The sequence below is a fragment of the Triticum aestivum genome, chromosome 1B (genome assembly GCF_018294505.1).
Source record: "Triticum aestivum cultivar Chinese Spring chromosome 1B, IWGSC CS RefSeq v2.1, whole genome shotgun sequence".
Taxonomy (NCBI): domain Eukaryota; kingdom Viridiplantae; phylum Streptophyta; class Magnoliopsida; order Poales; family Poaceae; genus Triticum; species Triticum aestivum.
Genome location: NC_057795.1, coordinates 705,056 through 721,959, shown reverse-complemented (window position 1 = coordinate 721,959; position 16,904 = coordinate 705,056). Strand labels below are relative to the sequence as shown.

Sequence of the window (16,904 nt, the reverse complement as noted above, 5' to 3'; positions counted from 1 at the left end):
CATGCCGCCCTGCTTTTTCCAACTGGTGCTGCCCACGACGCGCTGTAGGTCTGAAGCCGTGCGTGATTGCATGGAACGGCAGGGGGTTTTGTGAAAAGTGCCATATGCTGACCGGTCTGAGCCAGGGGTGCCACTTGTCACGATGTGATTGGCTGTGGACCAAATCATCATATAGGGGGTCAAGTTGTGGGAGCCTTCGGTTAAATTTTGCTAATTTTGAACTAAATCATCACATCTCGTGCAAGCTTGTGGATCCATAGTGCTATTACCTCCAATAAAAGACTCGGGTATGCATGAGGTGGCCGGGGAAACTTGATGTGGTATGCATGCATGCTGCATGCATGCTCCCAAAATGGTTCAAAGACTGCGGCGCCACTTGTGCTGCAAAGCTGACGCCCATGTGGCCATGTCTCATCACATCTTCTCATGGTGTTGTACGATTCAACCTTGACCCTACCCACTCCATCAACCTTGACTCCTGTCTCAGTGTCTCTCTCTCGTCATTGATTGCACACTAGAGGATTTACAGACTTTAGTGTGATCACATTTACGTTAGCACATGTTTTTTTTTCTTTTTTACAATGCATGGCAAGAGCTCTGCCGATTCCACTAAAATAGAAAAGAAAAATACAGAATGACCTGGTTTATAAGGAGGTGCCAGACGAGGAGGACGATGAGGAGGAGGCGCTGGAGCTTTCGCCTTGCTGCCAGTGATCACGACGCCGGCGGCTCCGGCAAGGGGGTCGTCAATATCTTCGATGACGACCAGTAGTTTCCTTTTCGAATGCAGCTTGTTTGTTTCATGTATTATGTAGTACGTAGATGAAATGGACGTTGCATGGATTTGTATGAAAATGAGAACTTGCAAATGGGGAGTGTGTTTGCAATGGCAGACAAATGAGGGGCGACCGGCTCCTATCCGCGGACATATGGGGGTGGGGTCATATTTGGCAACTCCGATTGTAGATGCTCTCAGAATTTAGCTAGATTTCATGCCCAGTTGGAAAGGCTCTCATCCGGTTTTTGTTTAATTACCAGAGCGAGTGTGTACCTTTCTTCTCCTGCAGTCCTATCTTTTTTTTCTTTTACATGGAGCTATGTGCGGTGAGATGAATAGATTAAAAAGATCTTTTTATACCATGTAGTCATCACTTGTTGTCGCCATAGGCGGAGGCCTCCCAACCCTATGAATAGAGGCTCTGCTGGAGAACTTTTTTCTTTTACATTAATATTTGGATTTCATTAATAAAGGGAAACGACTACAAAGAAAATCGTAGGACGGTTGTGCTCACTTTTACAGACAAGACGAGGCCGGCGACCAAACCAACACCATACAACGCCGGACACATGCCCGACGATGACATTGGTCTACCGGCTCCTCAACACTGTCCATCACACCGTGAAGATGGGATTGAAGCCGGAGCACCTTTATTCGACGCAACACTGCCAGTGCCAGATACATCCGAATGGTTCGACCACGAAACCAAATCCTAACCCTAGCTACATGCCGAACACACAAAACCGAAGTTCCCCCACCTCCCGCCGCCGAATAAGCAGGCGGATGGGAGGGAGCCACAGACCTTGCCGGCGGTAGGAGGGGGAGATCTGGGATACGGTGGCTAGGTCAAAGGAGAGTTCATGAGCAGCTTATGTTATTTTTAAGCGTGAACAACTTTTTCTTGTTCGCTCCCTAAACAGGTTTTGTTACCAATCCAGTCTACAAATAAGAAAAACTATGCCGCCCCTGGTTTCGAGAGCAACTCCCCACGCACATTCTCTCTCAGCGCCGACAACCCCAGCTCCCGACCCGCCAAAATCCCATCCAGCCGCCGGCATCGCCACCACCTACCACCCACCGGCGGTGACGCCATCCACCGCGCCTGGACGGCCGATGCTTTCTTGATCTCACCATGTAGCTAAAAGCTTCTCGTCCTGAACCCCGTCCAGCCCCCTCACTCCTCGCCGCCCTCCACTGGCAACCTTCCACGGCGTCGGACGGCGACAATGGCTACTACTACTCGAGAGCGCCTTCTTCCTCCTCAACCGTGAAGCTAGCTGCCTCGACTCCTCCAGTGAAAAGAGATCCCCTGAACAGTGAATCCCAGCCGCCGGTCACAGCCCTCCACGGCGGTCGACGCTTTCTTCCTCCTCAACCGTGAAGCTGTCTCTCCAACGCGACACTCCACGGCGACATCGGTTTCTTCCTCCTTGATAAGGTAACCAGACATCACTTCTCTTTACACATCGCTCCTCTCTCTCTCTGTCGATTCCAGTCCCGGACGGTAAAAATTTCCCCAATTTCATACTATTCACTCTTCTTCCGCAGCAAAAAAACACCCTAGCTTCAGGGAAAATCCACAGCATTCCGTTTCCATGGCCGCTGATTTGGAATGGAAAGCTGCCGAGATCGTGGCCGTGCTTGGCTGGCTGCTCTCGCCCGTCATCACCTTGCTCCTGCCCAAGATCCTTGTCTGCCTTGGCTTCGACGCATCCAAGAAGCTCCAGGAGCTGGAGATCCACATCATCCCGGAGCTGAAGAAGACGCTGCAGGCCGTGGATCAGGTGAGGATGATGCAGAGAGGAGAGAGGGTGAAAACCGATTTGGATGCGCTGGACAAGATGGCCGCCATGCTCAGGCATGCTCTGGAGGACGCCGAAGACATCTTCGACGATGCTCAGCACAAAGGTCGTGCTCGGGTGCTGGCATCGCCTCTGTGGCGCTTTCGCCACCTGCATTGCCCACTGCAAAAGCAGCTGCATCTGGATTGCATGCATCGTCGGTCCCAACGAAATCAGCTCGGCTGCTGCAGTGTGCACGGGACATCTCCTTGTTCCGTCTAGGCAGATCAGTGAATATCGGTGCCGTGATCTCAAACGAGTCCGTTCCTGTGATTATTGATATTCCAGCCTCTGACATTGAGCCTGATCCGGTGAGTACCGGTGCTGAAGCCTCTGGCACTGAGATCGTTCTGGTGACTACCGGTGCCACGGCCTCCGACGAGCCTGATCCGGTGACTACCGGTGCTGAGGCCTCTGGCAATGAGACATTTTCATATTTCTCAGGGCGGTGGCTCTCTTGCTTGTGCAGCTCGTTCGACTTGTTCAAGAACTGTTGTGCATCACTATACAACTGGTGGTTAGTTCATGTGTTTCAGGCTGCCTGCTTTTACAGAGACTGGTCATATCAAGTGATTGGCATCAAAAAATGCCCGGTAATCACCCACTCCATTGCCCCTTCGTTTCATATGTACATGTGAAAGTTCTCCGTACATGCATGCATAAGAAAAAGGCCCTTCTTTGAATTTTCTGTTAGTCTGAGTTCAACTTAAATCATATATTCATGGTGTGGGGACTGGGGACAAACATGTCATCTCATATGTATGCGCGTTCAAATAGCACTATAATACTTGTCTAAAGTGCTACAGACTTGTATTTGAAAAAAATTGGGAGTACATGCACGATTACTAGTTCCGCAGATGGCCAATCATGTGCCAACAGTCTGGCTCATCTGACGTAAGTCACAAAATTGTTGATTTGTGCCGTATTACCATGTTATCTCATTTGTTCCATCACTGATATCTCATTTGTTCTGCATACTCACCTATCTCTAATAGATAAAATAGGTATGTGACTGACATACTCATCTGATATTTTGCTTCTTGCAGGAGAATGCCTCCTTATTTGATATGTTAGATATATTCTCTACTGCTATCTCAATAGGGGAACTGAAGAAAAGAATACATAAGGTAGAAAACACCGTCAGTGAAGTGAAGAAGGCACCACTCTTGTGCGTGGCAAGCAACAGCACACAAAGTGATATTGCCAACAAGAACAGGAGAAGACTAGGAGCTGCTAGCAAGCGGGAGGTATTTGGTCGAGAGGTGTTGCGTGATGACATCATGGCAAGGCTGCGTGAGACACCACAGGTTGATGAACCTAGCTCTAGTCCATGTTACTCTGTGATTGGCATATATGGTGTTGCAGGGTCTGGGAAGACTACCTTTGCAGGATATGTTCGAGATTACATAAAGGAGGAATGCAAGGAGGAGAAACTTTTCGACACCATCATGTGTATTCATGTGTCAGAGACTTTCAGTGTGGAGGATATATTTCAAGAAATGCTGCAGGATATTAGCGAAGATAGTCTCTCCAGTATTTCAGATCATAGGGGACTAAACAAAAAGTTGAAGGAAGCATTGCGTGGCAAACGTTTCTTGTTGATATTGGATGATCTCTGGGTGAAAAACAAGAATGACCAACAACTGGAGGAACTAATCTCTCCACTCAATGTTGGGTTGAAAGGAAGCAAAATCCTGGTGACGGCTCGAACAAAAGAAGCAGCTGGAGCTCTGTGTGCCGATAAACTTATTGAAATGCCTGATTTGGATGAGGATCAGTACTTGGCGATGTTTATGCATTATGCACTAAGTTGTAAAAGTATTGCCCTTAAAGAATTTGAACAAGTTGGGAGAGAGATTGCCAAAAAGCTACACCGATCACCTATTGCAGCAGTAACAGTTGCAGGACGGCTTGGGGCAAACCCAAATATCAGTTTTTGGAAAAATGTTGCAAAGCTTGACATGTTGAATGACACCATGGATGCTCTCTGGTGGAGCTATAAGCAGCTTAATCCAGACATAATGCGATGCTTTGAATTCTGCAATATTTTCCCCAGAAGATTCAAATTGGATAAACACGACTTAGTTGGCTTGTGGATAGCGCAAGGATTTGTAAAGACTAGTTGTCCAACAGAAGACATGGAAGATGTAGCTGAGGGCTACATTCAAGAGTTGGTTTCATGCTCATTTCTGCGACCAGATGATTACTCTGAAGAATGCTTTGCAATTCATGATCTGCTGCATGATTTATTAGCCAAGGTTGCTGGAAGTGATTGCTTCAGGATTGAGAACATATGGAGCCACATAGGAGAAGGCTGGAAGGGAGAAGTCCCTCGAGATGTCCGCCATCTTTTTGTTCAGAATTATGATGGGGAATTGATTACCAAGAAGATCCTTGCATTGGAAAATTTACGCACCCTCATCATCTATGTTGTTGGATATACACCAGTCGAGGAAAAAGTCATTGAGAGTATATGCAAGAGGCTGCCGAAATTGCGGGTACTAGCAGTTGCTTTCGGGGAGGACTATTATGTAATCAGGAAACCCGATGGGTTCTCTGTCCCAGAATCTATTGCTCAGTTAAAGCACCTACGCTATCTTGCTTTAAGGACACATAGTTCATGCGCTGTAACTTTACCAAGCGCACTACCGAAGCTTCACCATATCCAGCTGCTAGATTTTTACAAGGGCAAAATACTGGAATTCCCCTTTGCTGATCTTGTCAAATTGAGGCACATGTTCTGCCGGCCAAACTTGAAATTCCGTAACTTGGGCAGGCTGATATCACTCCAAACGCTACCATCATGCTTCACAGTAAGTAATGAACAAGGGTATGAGGTGAAGCAGCTGAGGGACGTAAACAAGCTTCGTGGCAGACTGGACATCTATGGCCTTGAAAATGTGAAAAGCAAGGAGGAAGCTCTTGAAGCCAATCTAGCTGCCAAGGAACGGCTCACAGAACTGTGCTTGGTATGGTTTGGTGATGATGATACAAGGTGCAGTCCAGAAGTTGAAGCAGAGGTACTTGCGGGCCTGTGCCCTCCCGTGGGGATTCAAAAGCTTGTAATACATGGATACAGAGGTTCAAGGTACCCAGATTGGATGGTGGGTAAGCAGAGCGGTGGCCCAGATGGCCTGCGAAATCTTCAACTCCAGCGATGCAGCCAACTGGGACCTGGTCCTCAATTTGAGGCTTTCCCTCATCTTCGTGTGCTCTATATTTGGTGCTGCAGCTGGGACTCCTTGCCAGGCAACATGGAGCACCTCACGTTGCTCGAGAATCTAAATATCGTGGGATGCAAGAATATCCGGTGTCTTCCAGCACTGCCCCAGTCTATTGAGTGGTTTTCTCTTACTTCCTGCAACGATGAATTGATGGAGTCTTGTAAAACAGCCGGACATCCAAACTGGCAAAAGATTGAGCACATCCCCAGGAAAAGATTTTCGGTGATCTAGCAAGTAAGAATGTTATCCCTTTTGCTTCCTTGTTTTTCCATTTTGTACTCCTATGTGTTAACATTGCCTCTGTATATAATGGACGATCTGCAACTAACTCAGCTTATTATTGTTAACCCATTTGCTGTTGGTTGACGTTTCAGAAAGGCAGTGAAGAACGTCTGATGGTCTTGAATCAATGAGGAGAGGACAGTGAAGGACGTCTGAATGTTATCTCCTTCTTCTTTACCTCATTTCAAGCGTTGTATGACATTAAAAACCCACTTCCATTTCCACTTAGATATAGGCTGCTCTGCATTTCTGAGGATTCAGCTGATGTGAATGCCCTGAATGTTAGATTGTCTGGCCTATGTCGGTCCGTTTTCTCTCATTTACTTCCTCTTTTAGGTTTGTGGTGCTGTGATCAGTAGTTTGTTTTAAATGAAATGTCTTGCTTATGCTCTCCTGAGCTTGCTACTATACATGTGATATCTGTCAGCAAAGCCAACCTTTTATTTGGTTACTATATATGTGATATATGTCACCACAGATTACGAAATCCACAATATAGCTTTCATCTTCAGGTCGTTCTGACGCACAGATTCAGGCCTTCCTAGCTGACGTTCACCATCACGTGTGACCTCCTAGGCTGAAGCCCGGCCTCGAGTGTAACTCTGTTGTGCAGAATTTTTTTTGCTGTCAAAATGATTCATTCGTTGAGTAGCACTAGGTGCCTGCGGCCTATGGAGATTCACAACCTGAGCACCAACTCGGCACTTGCTCAACAACGGTCATCCATCACGATGCCACCGTCGAAGGCGATGTGTTGAGGGGCGCGAGCTGCGGCACAGCCAGAAGGAAGGTCCAGCGCACTGAACCGGAGAAGGTGCAGGCTTCTTATTCAGATGGTGGCCTTTGGGGTGCCTGGTTGTTGTGCTCTTGCATAACTTTTGTTGTTGTGTTGTCAAGCACTCAAGCTCTGTTTTCTTTGTTACCACGACCGAAAACTGAATTGATGATGACTTGTTGCCTAGAAACAGAGGTAGTTTACATATTGTCTAGAAGGGTGAGGGCCACGAATTCGAACTAGTAGGAAGTAATAGGAAGTAACTCTTGTGTAACTATTCCCTTTGTTCCTAATTATAAGAAATTTGAGATATTTTAATGTAGACTAGATACGGACTGAAACGGATACAGAGCTGCTAGCTAGCCGGTCTACTGTGTTGCTGTCATGTGATGTGTAGTATGTAGTGCTGACCTGCAACCTATATCGAGCTAGAAGAAATCAGGGCAGAAATAAAAAGAAACGTCAAATGAATAAACACACACACACACACATGTACGTATACTGAGTTTTGATCAGCTGTCCAAAATTCAGTAAGTAAAACAGAGTAGTCTTATGTAAACAGAGTGTCAATCAGGTGCAGCATAGTACAAATATACATAAACACATGGACGTCGGTCATGTAGGCTGTGCAGTGATCCTGGATTCTACTCGCACTGCACGACACTAACTAGTTCAGGCAGCGAAAGCAATTCATGGAATTTGAATTCGCCATCTGCTGCACACGGAGCATTGGAATGGAACAACTCAACAAATCCAACGGTGCCAAATTACAAGAGTAACTAAGAACCCAAGTCAACAAATTCGGAAGCAGACCAACATCTGTGCAACAAGTTCAAAAGCATTAATTGAAGAGATTTCTTTTCAGAAAAGAAAAAAATTAACTGAAGAGATTTGCAGAACACCATACTCGAACACATGAGAGAGAAGAGATTGCATATAGACCAAGGTAAAAAGTTAGGAACACATACAGAATCAACTACATTATTCAGACTCTCCCGCAAAAAAAAAATCATAGTAAGAAATAATATTTCTCCCGTTCTAGAATCAACAACATTATTCAGACTGAAAAAACAGAGCTGTTCTCATATGAAGCGCACAAGATGACATACTCCAACATCTAACAAGAGCATTACCATGGATTCAAACACCAGGAGAAAACGCAGGAGATAGGGACTCTTCGAGAAGACAAGAAGATACTAAGAGGAGGTGACGACGGAGGCCTGGAACTCGCGGGAGGTGGCAGCCATGGTGGGCAACCAGCTTGCCTCGTCTCGTTCCAGCTCGAGGGCTCCTGGACGTCAAGATAAAAGAGGTCTTCAACTCACCCCTAGAGCTTGAAAGGCTTGAGATCGTCGTCGTCATTGGGGATAATAACCTGAGAAACCAAAAAAAAATTAAAAGGAATGAGCATTTGTACCGTATTTAGAAATAAAATTAAGCCAAATTCTATAGAAGAAAGCTGGGAGAAATGACTCACTTGCTTGATAGGTACGAAGTGTGGGACGGTTGGGATGGATGTCCGCTGCATGCCTCAGCAGGACATCTGCGTCCTCCTTGCACTTATCTGAAGAGCTGCCTTCCTCACGCCAAAAGCCAACCTGGACTTGCTGGAGGGAAGGGAGGTGCCCCATGCTGACATCCAGGTCACCGCCGGCAATATCCGACGCCCGGGCATGGAACCACAGGATTTCAAGCATTGGCATAGCTCCTCGTGGAAACATTGATGGCACCGTGAGAAAACCAGAGAAGAGGCACTCTCTCAAACACGGGAATGCATTAGCGCCAACAACGAACATTTCGACACAACTGTACCTACGTTTGTTGGCCCAAAGCCTGAGAACACGAAGAGCAGGAAACATCCCGAGGATCTGAATGTCGACTTCAGGCTGGACTCTGTCCACTGAAATATTCATGAAGGAGAGGAGGGGAAACAATGATGAATTAACCCACCTAGGCAATGTGGTGGTGCATTTGCTAAACCAAAGGTACCGAAGCTGTGGGGTGGGCACCCAACCATCCCAGCTGACATCATACCTTGCACACTGTGCACCAAAAATTGTTAGATTCTGCATTTTCTGCAGCTTTCTCCACCAAAGAATTACACACACACTCATCGCTCCCATTCCAGTAAAGGAAGAGCACTCTCAGCTTGACCAGTTGTCCTAGCTCTTCCACATCCACCAATTTTCCAGTCAGCTCTTCTAGGGACGTCAGGTTCCCGATCCAAATGGGTAACACCGCATCGGCTGCATTTAGGCATATCAAACGTCTTAGACGGACAACACTTGACGGAATCGTTACTACACTTAATCCATTTTTTCCTAAGTCGAGTGTCTCCAAAAACTCTAGATTTCCTATTTCCACACGGAGCTCATGGACAAAAGTATTTCTTAGCCCTAGATACCTTAGGTGTAATAAATTCTCAATATGCCTGAGCTCCATATGGTGGAGATTTCTCCCAAGATCACAACCTTCTAAATCCAATACACGCAAAACTTGAAAGCATGAAATAGTTCTGATTAGATCAATATCTGTTCTGAAGAGAACAACGGACCTCACTTGTGGCATAGTTGTGGCATCAACCTGATTGATGGTGGGCTCTGACATGCTATTTTGAAAAGATAATCTGCGACTCTTGCTGTGTGAAATAGATTTGCTTTGTTGAGTACCATCTAATATTGTAGCAAAGTTTTGTTCACTAGACAGGGAACATAACAGATCAAGCACCATATCATGCACGCGACAGGCTTCAGCCTTGCCGGTAGCATCAAAATGTACTGGTTGAATCAAGTTTCTATTTGCGAGCTCATTGAAGTAACTCTCTCCAAGCTCAAATAATGTAGTTCCTTGTTTTCCACCTTGCACAAACCCTTCGGCTATCCACAACCATATTAACCGGTCTCTTCTTATCTCAAAATCCTCTGAAAATATACTGAGATATAATAAACAAGTCTTCAAATGGGAAGGTAAAATCGTAATAACTAAAGGACAATATTCTCTGCATGTCCTTTGCACTACCACCTTCTGCAAGTCCACGACCAATAGAACCAAGTATGATGTCCCACTGATACTTTGGCTCCACCTGTTGATCTTCACCATTACTGGCTAAAATACTAGCAATAGTAATGATGGCTAGTGGTACTCCACCACATTTCTTTAAGATTGCCTTAGATAATGACTCCAATTCAGCAGGACACTTACTTCCTTGAGGAAATATTCTTTTATAGAAGAGTCTTTCGGAGTGATCCTCAGTAAGAGGTTTCATCTGATATATTATATCACCACCAGAAAAGCAACATGCTCTAGAGATACTGCCTATGCGGGTGGTAGTCATTACTCGACTACCGAGACAGTTGTCGGGGAAAGCACACTTGATAAATTCCCATGCTTTTTCATCCCATGTGTCATCAACTACAATGAGGTACCTCAATTGTTTTTGGTGTGTTAGTTTGCAAATCAACCAACATAACTAGGTTTATATATGTTTCGTCTAGAAGTCGGCAGAAAGTTATAGAAAATATTAATCACTTAGAAACATGTATAGTTTATAATTGGAAGATGCATATAAAACACAATTGTAAGGCATGATAACAGCATCCATTTAACAAAACCAAAATAAAACTTCATTCAGACACGTTATTCACCAGCTAGCATTACATGCTCTCCTGGAAAGAATAATTATAATTATTTGCTGCTACGTACGTCTCAAGAAATTAATATAAATGACTAATCGGTTAGAAACATCAAACATATATAGTGCATACTCTTATCCTGAAGAAACTTTCTCAATTCATCGAGGAGTTGTCCATCGTCCCTAGCAGCTTCGTTGATGGTTGCATACTTGTTCTCGTCAAGTTCATATAAGATCTTCTTGAAAATCTTGGTCATGTCAGGTTTCCGAGACACGGAAACAAACACTACACTATCAAACAACACTTTGATCTTGTCATACACTGCTTTGGCGAGAGTTGTCTTGCCCAACCCACCAAATCCAACAATAGACATGGTCCGTAAGTGCTCCTTGGACCTCTCATTACTATCACACAACTTCTTGATCAGCTCATCTCTTACATGATCTATCCCAACGAGCTCCGTGACATCTTTATACACCGCCTTGAGGCGAGGATCAATGGCATCACCACTACCGCCGGGCTGTCGGCCGGCATGCATGGCAGCGGCAGCGGTGGCGTGCGGCAGGCGGCAGGCTGTGGCCAGTAGCGATGTGATGAGGCGGCATGCGCATCCGCGCCGGTGGGGCTGTCTGACCGGCAGGCGAGCTGGCGACGGTGTCGGGCAGCAACGGTGCCCGATGGGACGGGGGCGGCGCCCGGCAACCGAATCTCATGCAGCCGCATTGAATGGGGGCTGGCACGGCGAACGCGGGCGGGTGGGAAAACTTCCCTGCATGCGCGCCAACGATCACACCGACAAATATCTGCGAGCGGGCGGGCGGGCGGGCGGGATAACTGAAAAAAATTTGTATTCGTATACGTATACGCTCCGGCAGGCGAGTGGGCGGGCGGCCTCTTTTTTAAAATATGCCCATCGTGCCCTGTGTTATTACGAGGTACCGGACAATCACGGTCATTCTTGTGTTGAGGGGGTCTATTGAAGCGGAAGTGATAAAGAAATGCTTGACAGTGTGGACATTCAGACACAGACTTGCAAAGCTACAAACATGGCTGGGCTGGGTGTTACTACGTACTAATACTCTCTAATTATTTATTTCTCCTCAGTCCATTTTGCCTAAAACATCACAACATCTTAAAGAATAAACCACATAGGCAGGCGTGCACATGACAAAAGAGTGATGATCAGCTCTTCACAAATTCAGTAAGTAAAACAGAGTAGTCTGCTGCACGATGAAAGCATACGTACATAGACACAACAGAGTAAATAAAACAAAAAAAAGCAAATAGCAAATCATGCATGCGTACATAGACACATGGACGTCGGTCATCCAGGCTTTAGTGTCGTTACTACTCTCTCCGTCCCAAAATACTTGTCGGATAGATGGATATAACTGAAATATATCTAGATTCATCCATTTCTCCGACGAGTATTTCTGGACGGAGGGAGTACTAAATTATTATTAGCAAATCATGCATGGTGAAACCAATGTTCTTGAATTCTCCCGGTGCTGCTGCAGGACGACGTCGTTGTCCAGCGAAATCACAACTGCATTTGCAAGGCACTAACTAGTTCAGGGAGCAAAAGCAGTTGGCTGAACTTGATTTGCAATCTACTACACGCGGAGCATTGGAATGGAACAACAGAAAGATCAATCCAACGGTGCCAAATTACAAGAGTAACGAAGAACCCAACTCAACAAATTCAGAAGCAGACCAACTTATCTGTGCAAGTTCAGAAGCATTAACTGAAGAGGGTTACAGAACACACAACACAGAAGCTAGAGAGAAGATTGCATGATAATATAGACAAAACTAAGAAGATAATTAAGAACACGTATATATACCTAACTAAATTATGACAAATTAAGATAAAACAAGATCATTGTAGGAATTAGTATTTCTCCGGTTACAGATTCATATGTTTCTTCATACTGAAATAACAGCTATGTTCCCACATGGACCGCACAATTCTTACAAGATGACATCTAACTAGCTAGAGCGTACGATGGGCTCAAACACCACGAGAAAGCACCAAGCTAAAGCACAGCAAGACTATGATGGTGCCCCTGTAGACGGTGTGCCAGGGAGGACGCGCCGGACGGAGGCCTGGGATCTGGCGGGAGGTGGCAGTGGCACCCATGGTGGCGGCCGAGGCGAGGGCGGAGCAGAAGTAAGCCAGCTTGACAGGGGAGAAGGAGACGCCCGCATCATGGCGTCATTGTCGTCGTCTCCGCAAGGTCCAGCTCGAGGGCGATGGATTCTGTAGGAATTGCGGGATCAGGGTGGCCTGGCTTGGGGAATTTGCCAGAATTTGCTTCAGAAAAGCTTCACCCTTGGTTGCAGAAGAAGCCAAGCCGCAACCGGAGCTTGACCGGCACACACGGGATCGTCGTCGTCATTGGGCTTAATCTAAGAAAAATAAAGCAATCACCATGTGCATTGTTTGGAGAAGTAGAATTGAGCCATAATCTACAGACGAAACCTAAGAGAAAGGACTCACGAATGATACGAAGGGTGGGACGGTTGGGATGGGTGTCCGCTGCATGCCTCAGCGCAATATCCGCCTCCTCCTTGCACTTATCCGAAGAGCTGCCTTCCTCACGCAAAAAGTAAACCGTGACTTCCCGGAGGGAAGGAAGGTGCCCCATGCATGCTGACATCCAGCTCACCACTGGCAATGTCCGACGCTCCGGCATCGAACGACATGATTTGAAGCATTGGCATAACTCCTCGTGGAAACATAGATGGCACCGTGAGAAAACCAGAGAAGATGCACTCTCTCAAACATGGGAATGCGTTAGCACTAACGACGAACATTTCAACACGAGTGTACTGAGATGTGTTGGCCCAAAGCTGGAGAACATGAAGAGCGGGAAACATCCCGAGGATCTGAATGTCGACTTTAGGCTGGACACTGTCCACTGAAATATTTATGAAGGAGAGGAGGGGAAACAATGATGAATTAACCCACCTAGGCAATGTGGTGGTGCATCTGCTAAACCAAAGGTAGCGAAGCTGTGGGTTGGGCACCCAACCATCCCAGCTGACATCAGACCTTGCACACCATGCACAACCGTAAATTGTTAGACTCTGCATTCTCTGCAGCTTGCCCAAAGACACCACCAAAGAATTACACATGCTCTCATCGTTCCCTTCCCAAAAAAGGTAGAGCACTCTCAGCTTGACCAGTTGCCCTAGCTCTTTCACATCCACCAATTCTCCAGTCAGCTCTTCTAAGGACGTCAGGTTCCCGATGCCAACGGGTAACACCGCATCTTGTGCATCTAGGAATATCAAACGTTTTAGACGGACAACACTTGGCGGAATCACTGCTACACTTGATCCATTTTTTGCTAAGTCGAGTGTCTCCAAAAACTGTAGCTTTCCGATTTCCATGGGGAGCTCAGGAACAAAAGTGTTTCTTAGCCCTAGATACCTTAGGTGTAATAAATTCTCAATATACCTGAGATCAATATGGTGGCGATCTCTCCCAAGTCCACAACCTTCTAAATCCAATACACGCAAAACTTGAAAGCATGAAATAGTTCTGATTAGATCAATATCTGTTCTGAAGAGAACAACGGACCTCACTTGTGGCATAGTTGTGGCATCAACCTGATTGATGGTGGGCTCTGACATGCTATTTTGAAAAGATAATCTGCGACTCTTGCTGTGTGAAATAGATTTGCTTTGTTGAGTACCATCTAATATTGTAGCAAAGTTTTGTTCACTAGACAGGGAACATAACAGATCAAGCACCATATCATGCACGCGACAGGCTTCAGCCTTGCCGGTAGCATCAAAATGTACTGGTTGAATCAAGTTTCTATTTGCGAGCTCATTGAAGTAACTCTCTCCAAGCTCAAATAATGTAGTTCCTTGTTTTCCACCTTGCACAAACCCTTCGGCTATCCACAACCATATTAACCGGTCTCTTCTTATCTCAAAATCCTCTGAAAATATACTGAGATATAATAAACAAGTCTTCAAATGGGAAGGTAAAATCGTAATAACTAAAGGACAATATTCTCTGCATGTCCTTTGCACTACCACCTTCTGCAAGTCCACGACCAATAGAACCAAGTATGATGTCCCACTGATACTTTGGCTCCACCTGTTGATCTTCACCATTACTGGCTAAAATACTAGCAATAGTAATGATGGCTAGTGGTACTCCACCACATTTCTTTAAGATTGCCTTAGATAATGACTCCAATTCAGCAGGACACTTACTTCCTTGAGGAAATATTCTTTTATAGAAGAGTCTTTCGGAGTGATCCTCAGTAAGAGGTTTCATCTGATATATTATATCACCACCAGAAAAGCAACATGCTCTAGAGATACTGCCTATGCGGGTGGTAGTCATTACTCGACTACCGAGACAGTTGTCGGGGAAAGCACACTTGATAAATTCCCATGCTTTTTCATCCCATGTGTCATCAACTACAATGAGGTACCTCAATTGTTTTTGGTGTGTTAGTTTGCAAATCAACCAACATAACTAGGTTTATATATGTTTCGTCTAGAAGTCGGCAGAAAGTTATAGAAAATATTAATCACTTAGAAACATGTATAGTTTATAATTGGAAGATGCATATAAAACACAATTGTAAGGCATGATAACAGCATCCATTTAATAAAACCAAAATAAAACTTCATTCAGACACGTTATTCACCAGCTAGCATTACATGCTCTCCTGGAAAGAATAATTATAATTATTTGCTGCTACGTACGTCTCAAGAAATTAATATAAAGGACTAATCGGTTAGAAACATCAAACATATATAGTGCATACTCTTATCCTGAAGAAACTTTCTCAATTCATCGAGGAGTTGTCCATCGTCCCTAGCAGCTTCGTTGATGGTTGCATACTTGTTCTCGTCAAGTTCATATAAGATCTTCTTGAAAATCTTGGTCATGTCAGGTTTCCGAGACACGGAAACAAACACTACACTATCAAACAACACTTTGATCTTGTCATACACTGCTTTGGCGAGAGTTGTCTTGCCCAACCCACCAAATCCAACAATAGACATGGTCTGTAAGTGCTCCTTGGACCTCTCATTACTATCACACAACTTCTTGATCAGCTCATCTCTTACATGATCTATCCCAACGAGCTCCGTGACATCTTTATACACCGCCTTGAGGCGAGGATCAATGGCATCACCACTACTGTTGGCATGTGCCTCAATCATATACCTCTGGCGCAGGTCGCCTAACTCCTTGGCGAGCCGCTGAGCCTCTTCAATGTCATCGGAGATCTGATGAAGAGCCTTACCCTTGGTAAACAGTTTTGTGGCCTTTTTGAGGAACTTCTTGACTTTGTTCCTCATGTTGGTGGAGCCACCGTCATGGCCGTGGTCCTCCACGCGGACGACGAAATTGTCGACGGCGTCCTCCATATGGTAGGAGAGGTCCCTCACTTTGCCCGCCCAGATGAGGACGTGCTCGTCGAACTGCTCGGCCGGCTTGGCGCCGATCTTGCGTAGAACGGCGTGCATCATCTTCAACTCAGTGATCAGAGACTCGACGCGCTTCCTCACGCGTTTCTCCAGGTTGCACTCGCCAGCGAGTAGGCTGCCGAGCTTCTTGATCAAGGGGATCATGGCGGCCTCCATGGCTTGGACCAGGAGGAGAGGTGTCTTTTCTTGCTGTGGCGGAGGAGTTGGTGGTGGATAAACGGAGGAGACGATGGGTTGATTGATAGAGTTGGAGAAACAGAGGAGACGCTGGGTTGATTGATAAGAGTTGGCGGTGCTACTGCTACAGATGGATGGTGCAGCAGTCCATGTGATGTGCGTGAGTGGGCGATGGGTTGATTGATAGAGCTGGAGAAACAGAGGAGACGACGGGTTGATTGACCCGTCCACTAATGACCTCACGATGTCTTGCAGTGTCGACCCCATGATGTCTGGCATCCGATGCTTTGTTAGAGTTACCAAGGAGGTAAGATTTGGAGCTCTCTGGTCATGTAAAGCTCTGTTTTTAGTTTTTACACATCGCCATAGTAGAGCTTGAGAAATGGAGGAGACGACGGTGGTGCTGCTTCTAATGATAGAGCTGGAGAAAATGAGCTGCTACAGATGGATGGTGGTATGCAGCAGTCCATGTATGTGCGTGAGTGTCGACCCCTCCACTAATTTCATGATTGATGCCTTGCTGCAGTGAGCCCACGCTGCCTTGCTGCTGTTTTCTGCAGTGACCCTAGAGAATGCTGGCATGGCATCCGATGCTTTGTTAGAGGCGCCAAGGAGATAAGATTTGGAGCGGCCCGTGCTCTCTGGACGGTCATGGTAGTAAAGCAGTGTTTTTTTTATGCAGTGATTCTTCTTCACGTTGCAGTGTAACTTGATGATGCAGTGATTTTT

General features: G+C 45.8%; 3 pseudogenes; 1 reads left to right on the top strand and 2 right to left on the bottom strand.

Moving 5' to 3' along the window:
- The first annotated feature begins 1,468 nt into the window (after positions 1–1,468).
- LOC123102296 (putative disease resistance protein RGA3) lies at positions 1,469–6,579 on the top strand (annotated as a pseudogene).
- A 1,278-nt stretch (positions 6,580–7,857) lies between these two features.
- Positions 7,858–16,649, bottom strand: LOC123102300 (disease resistance protein RGA5-like; annotated as a pseudogene).
- LOC123102305 (disease resistance protein RGA5-like) lies at positions 12,443–14,913 on the bottom strand (annotated as a pseudogene).
- Positions 16,650–16,904: the final 255 nt, after the last annotated feature.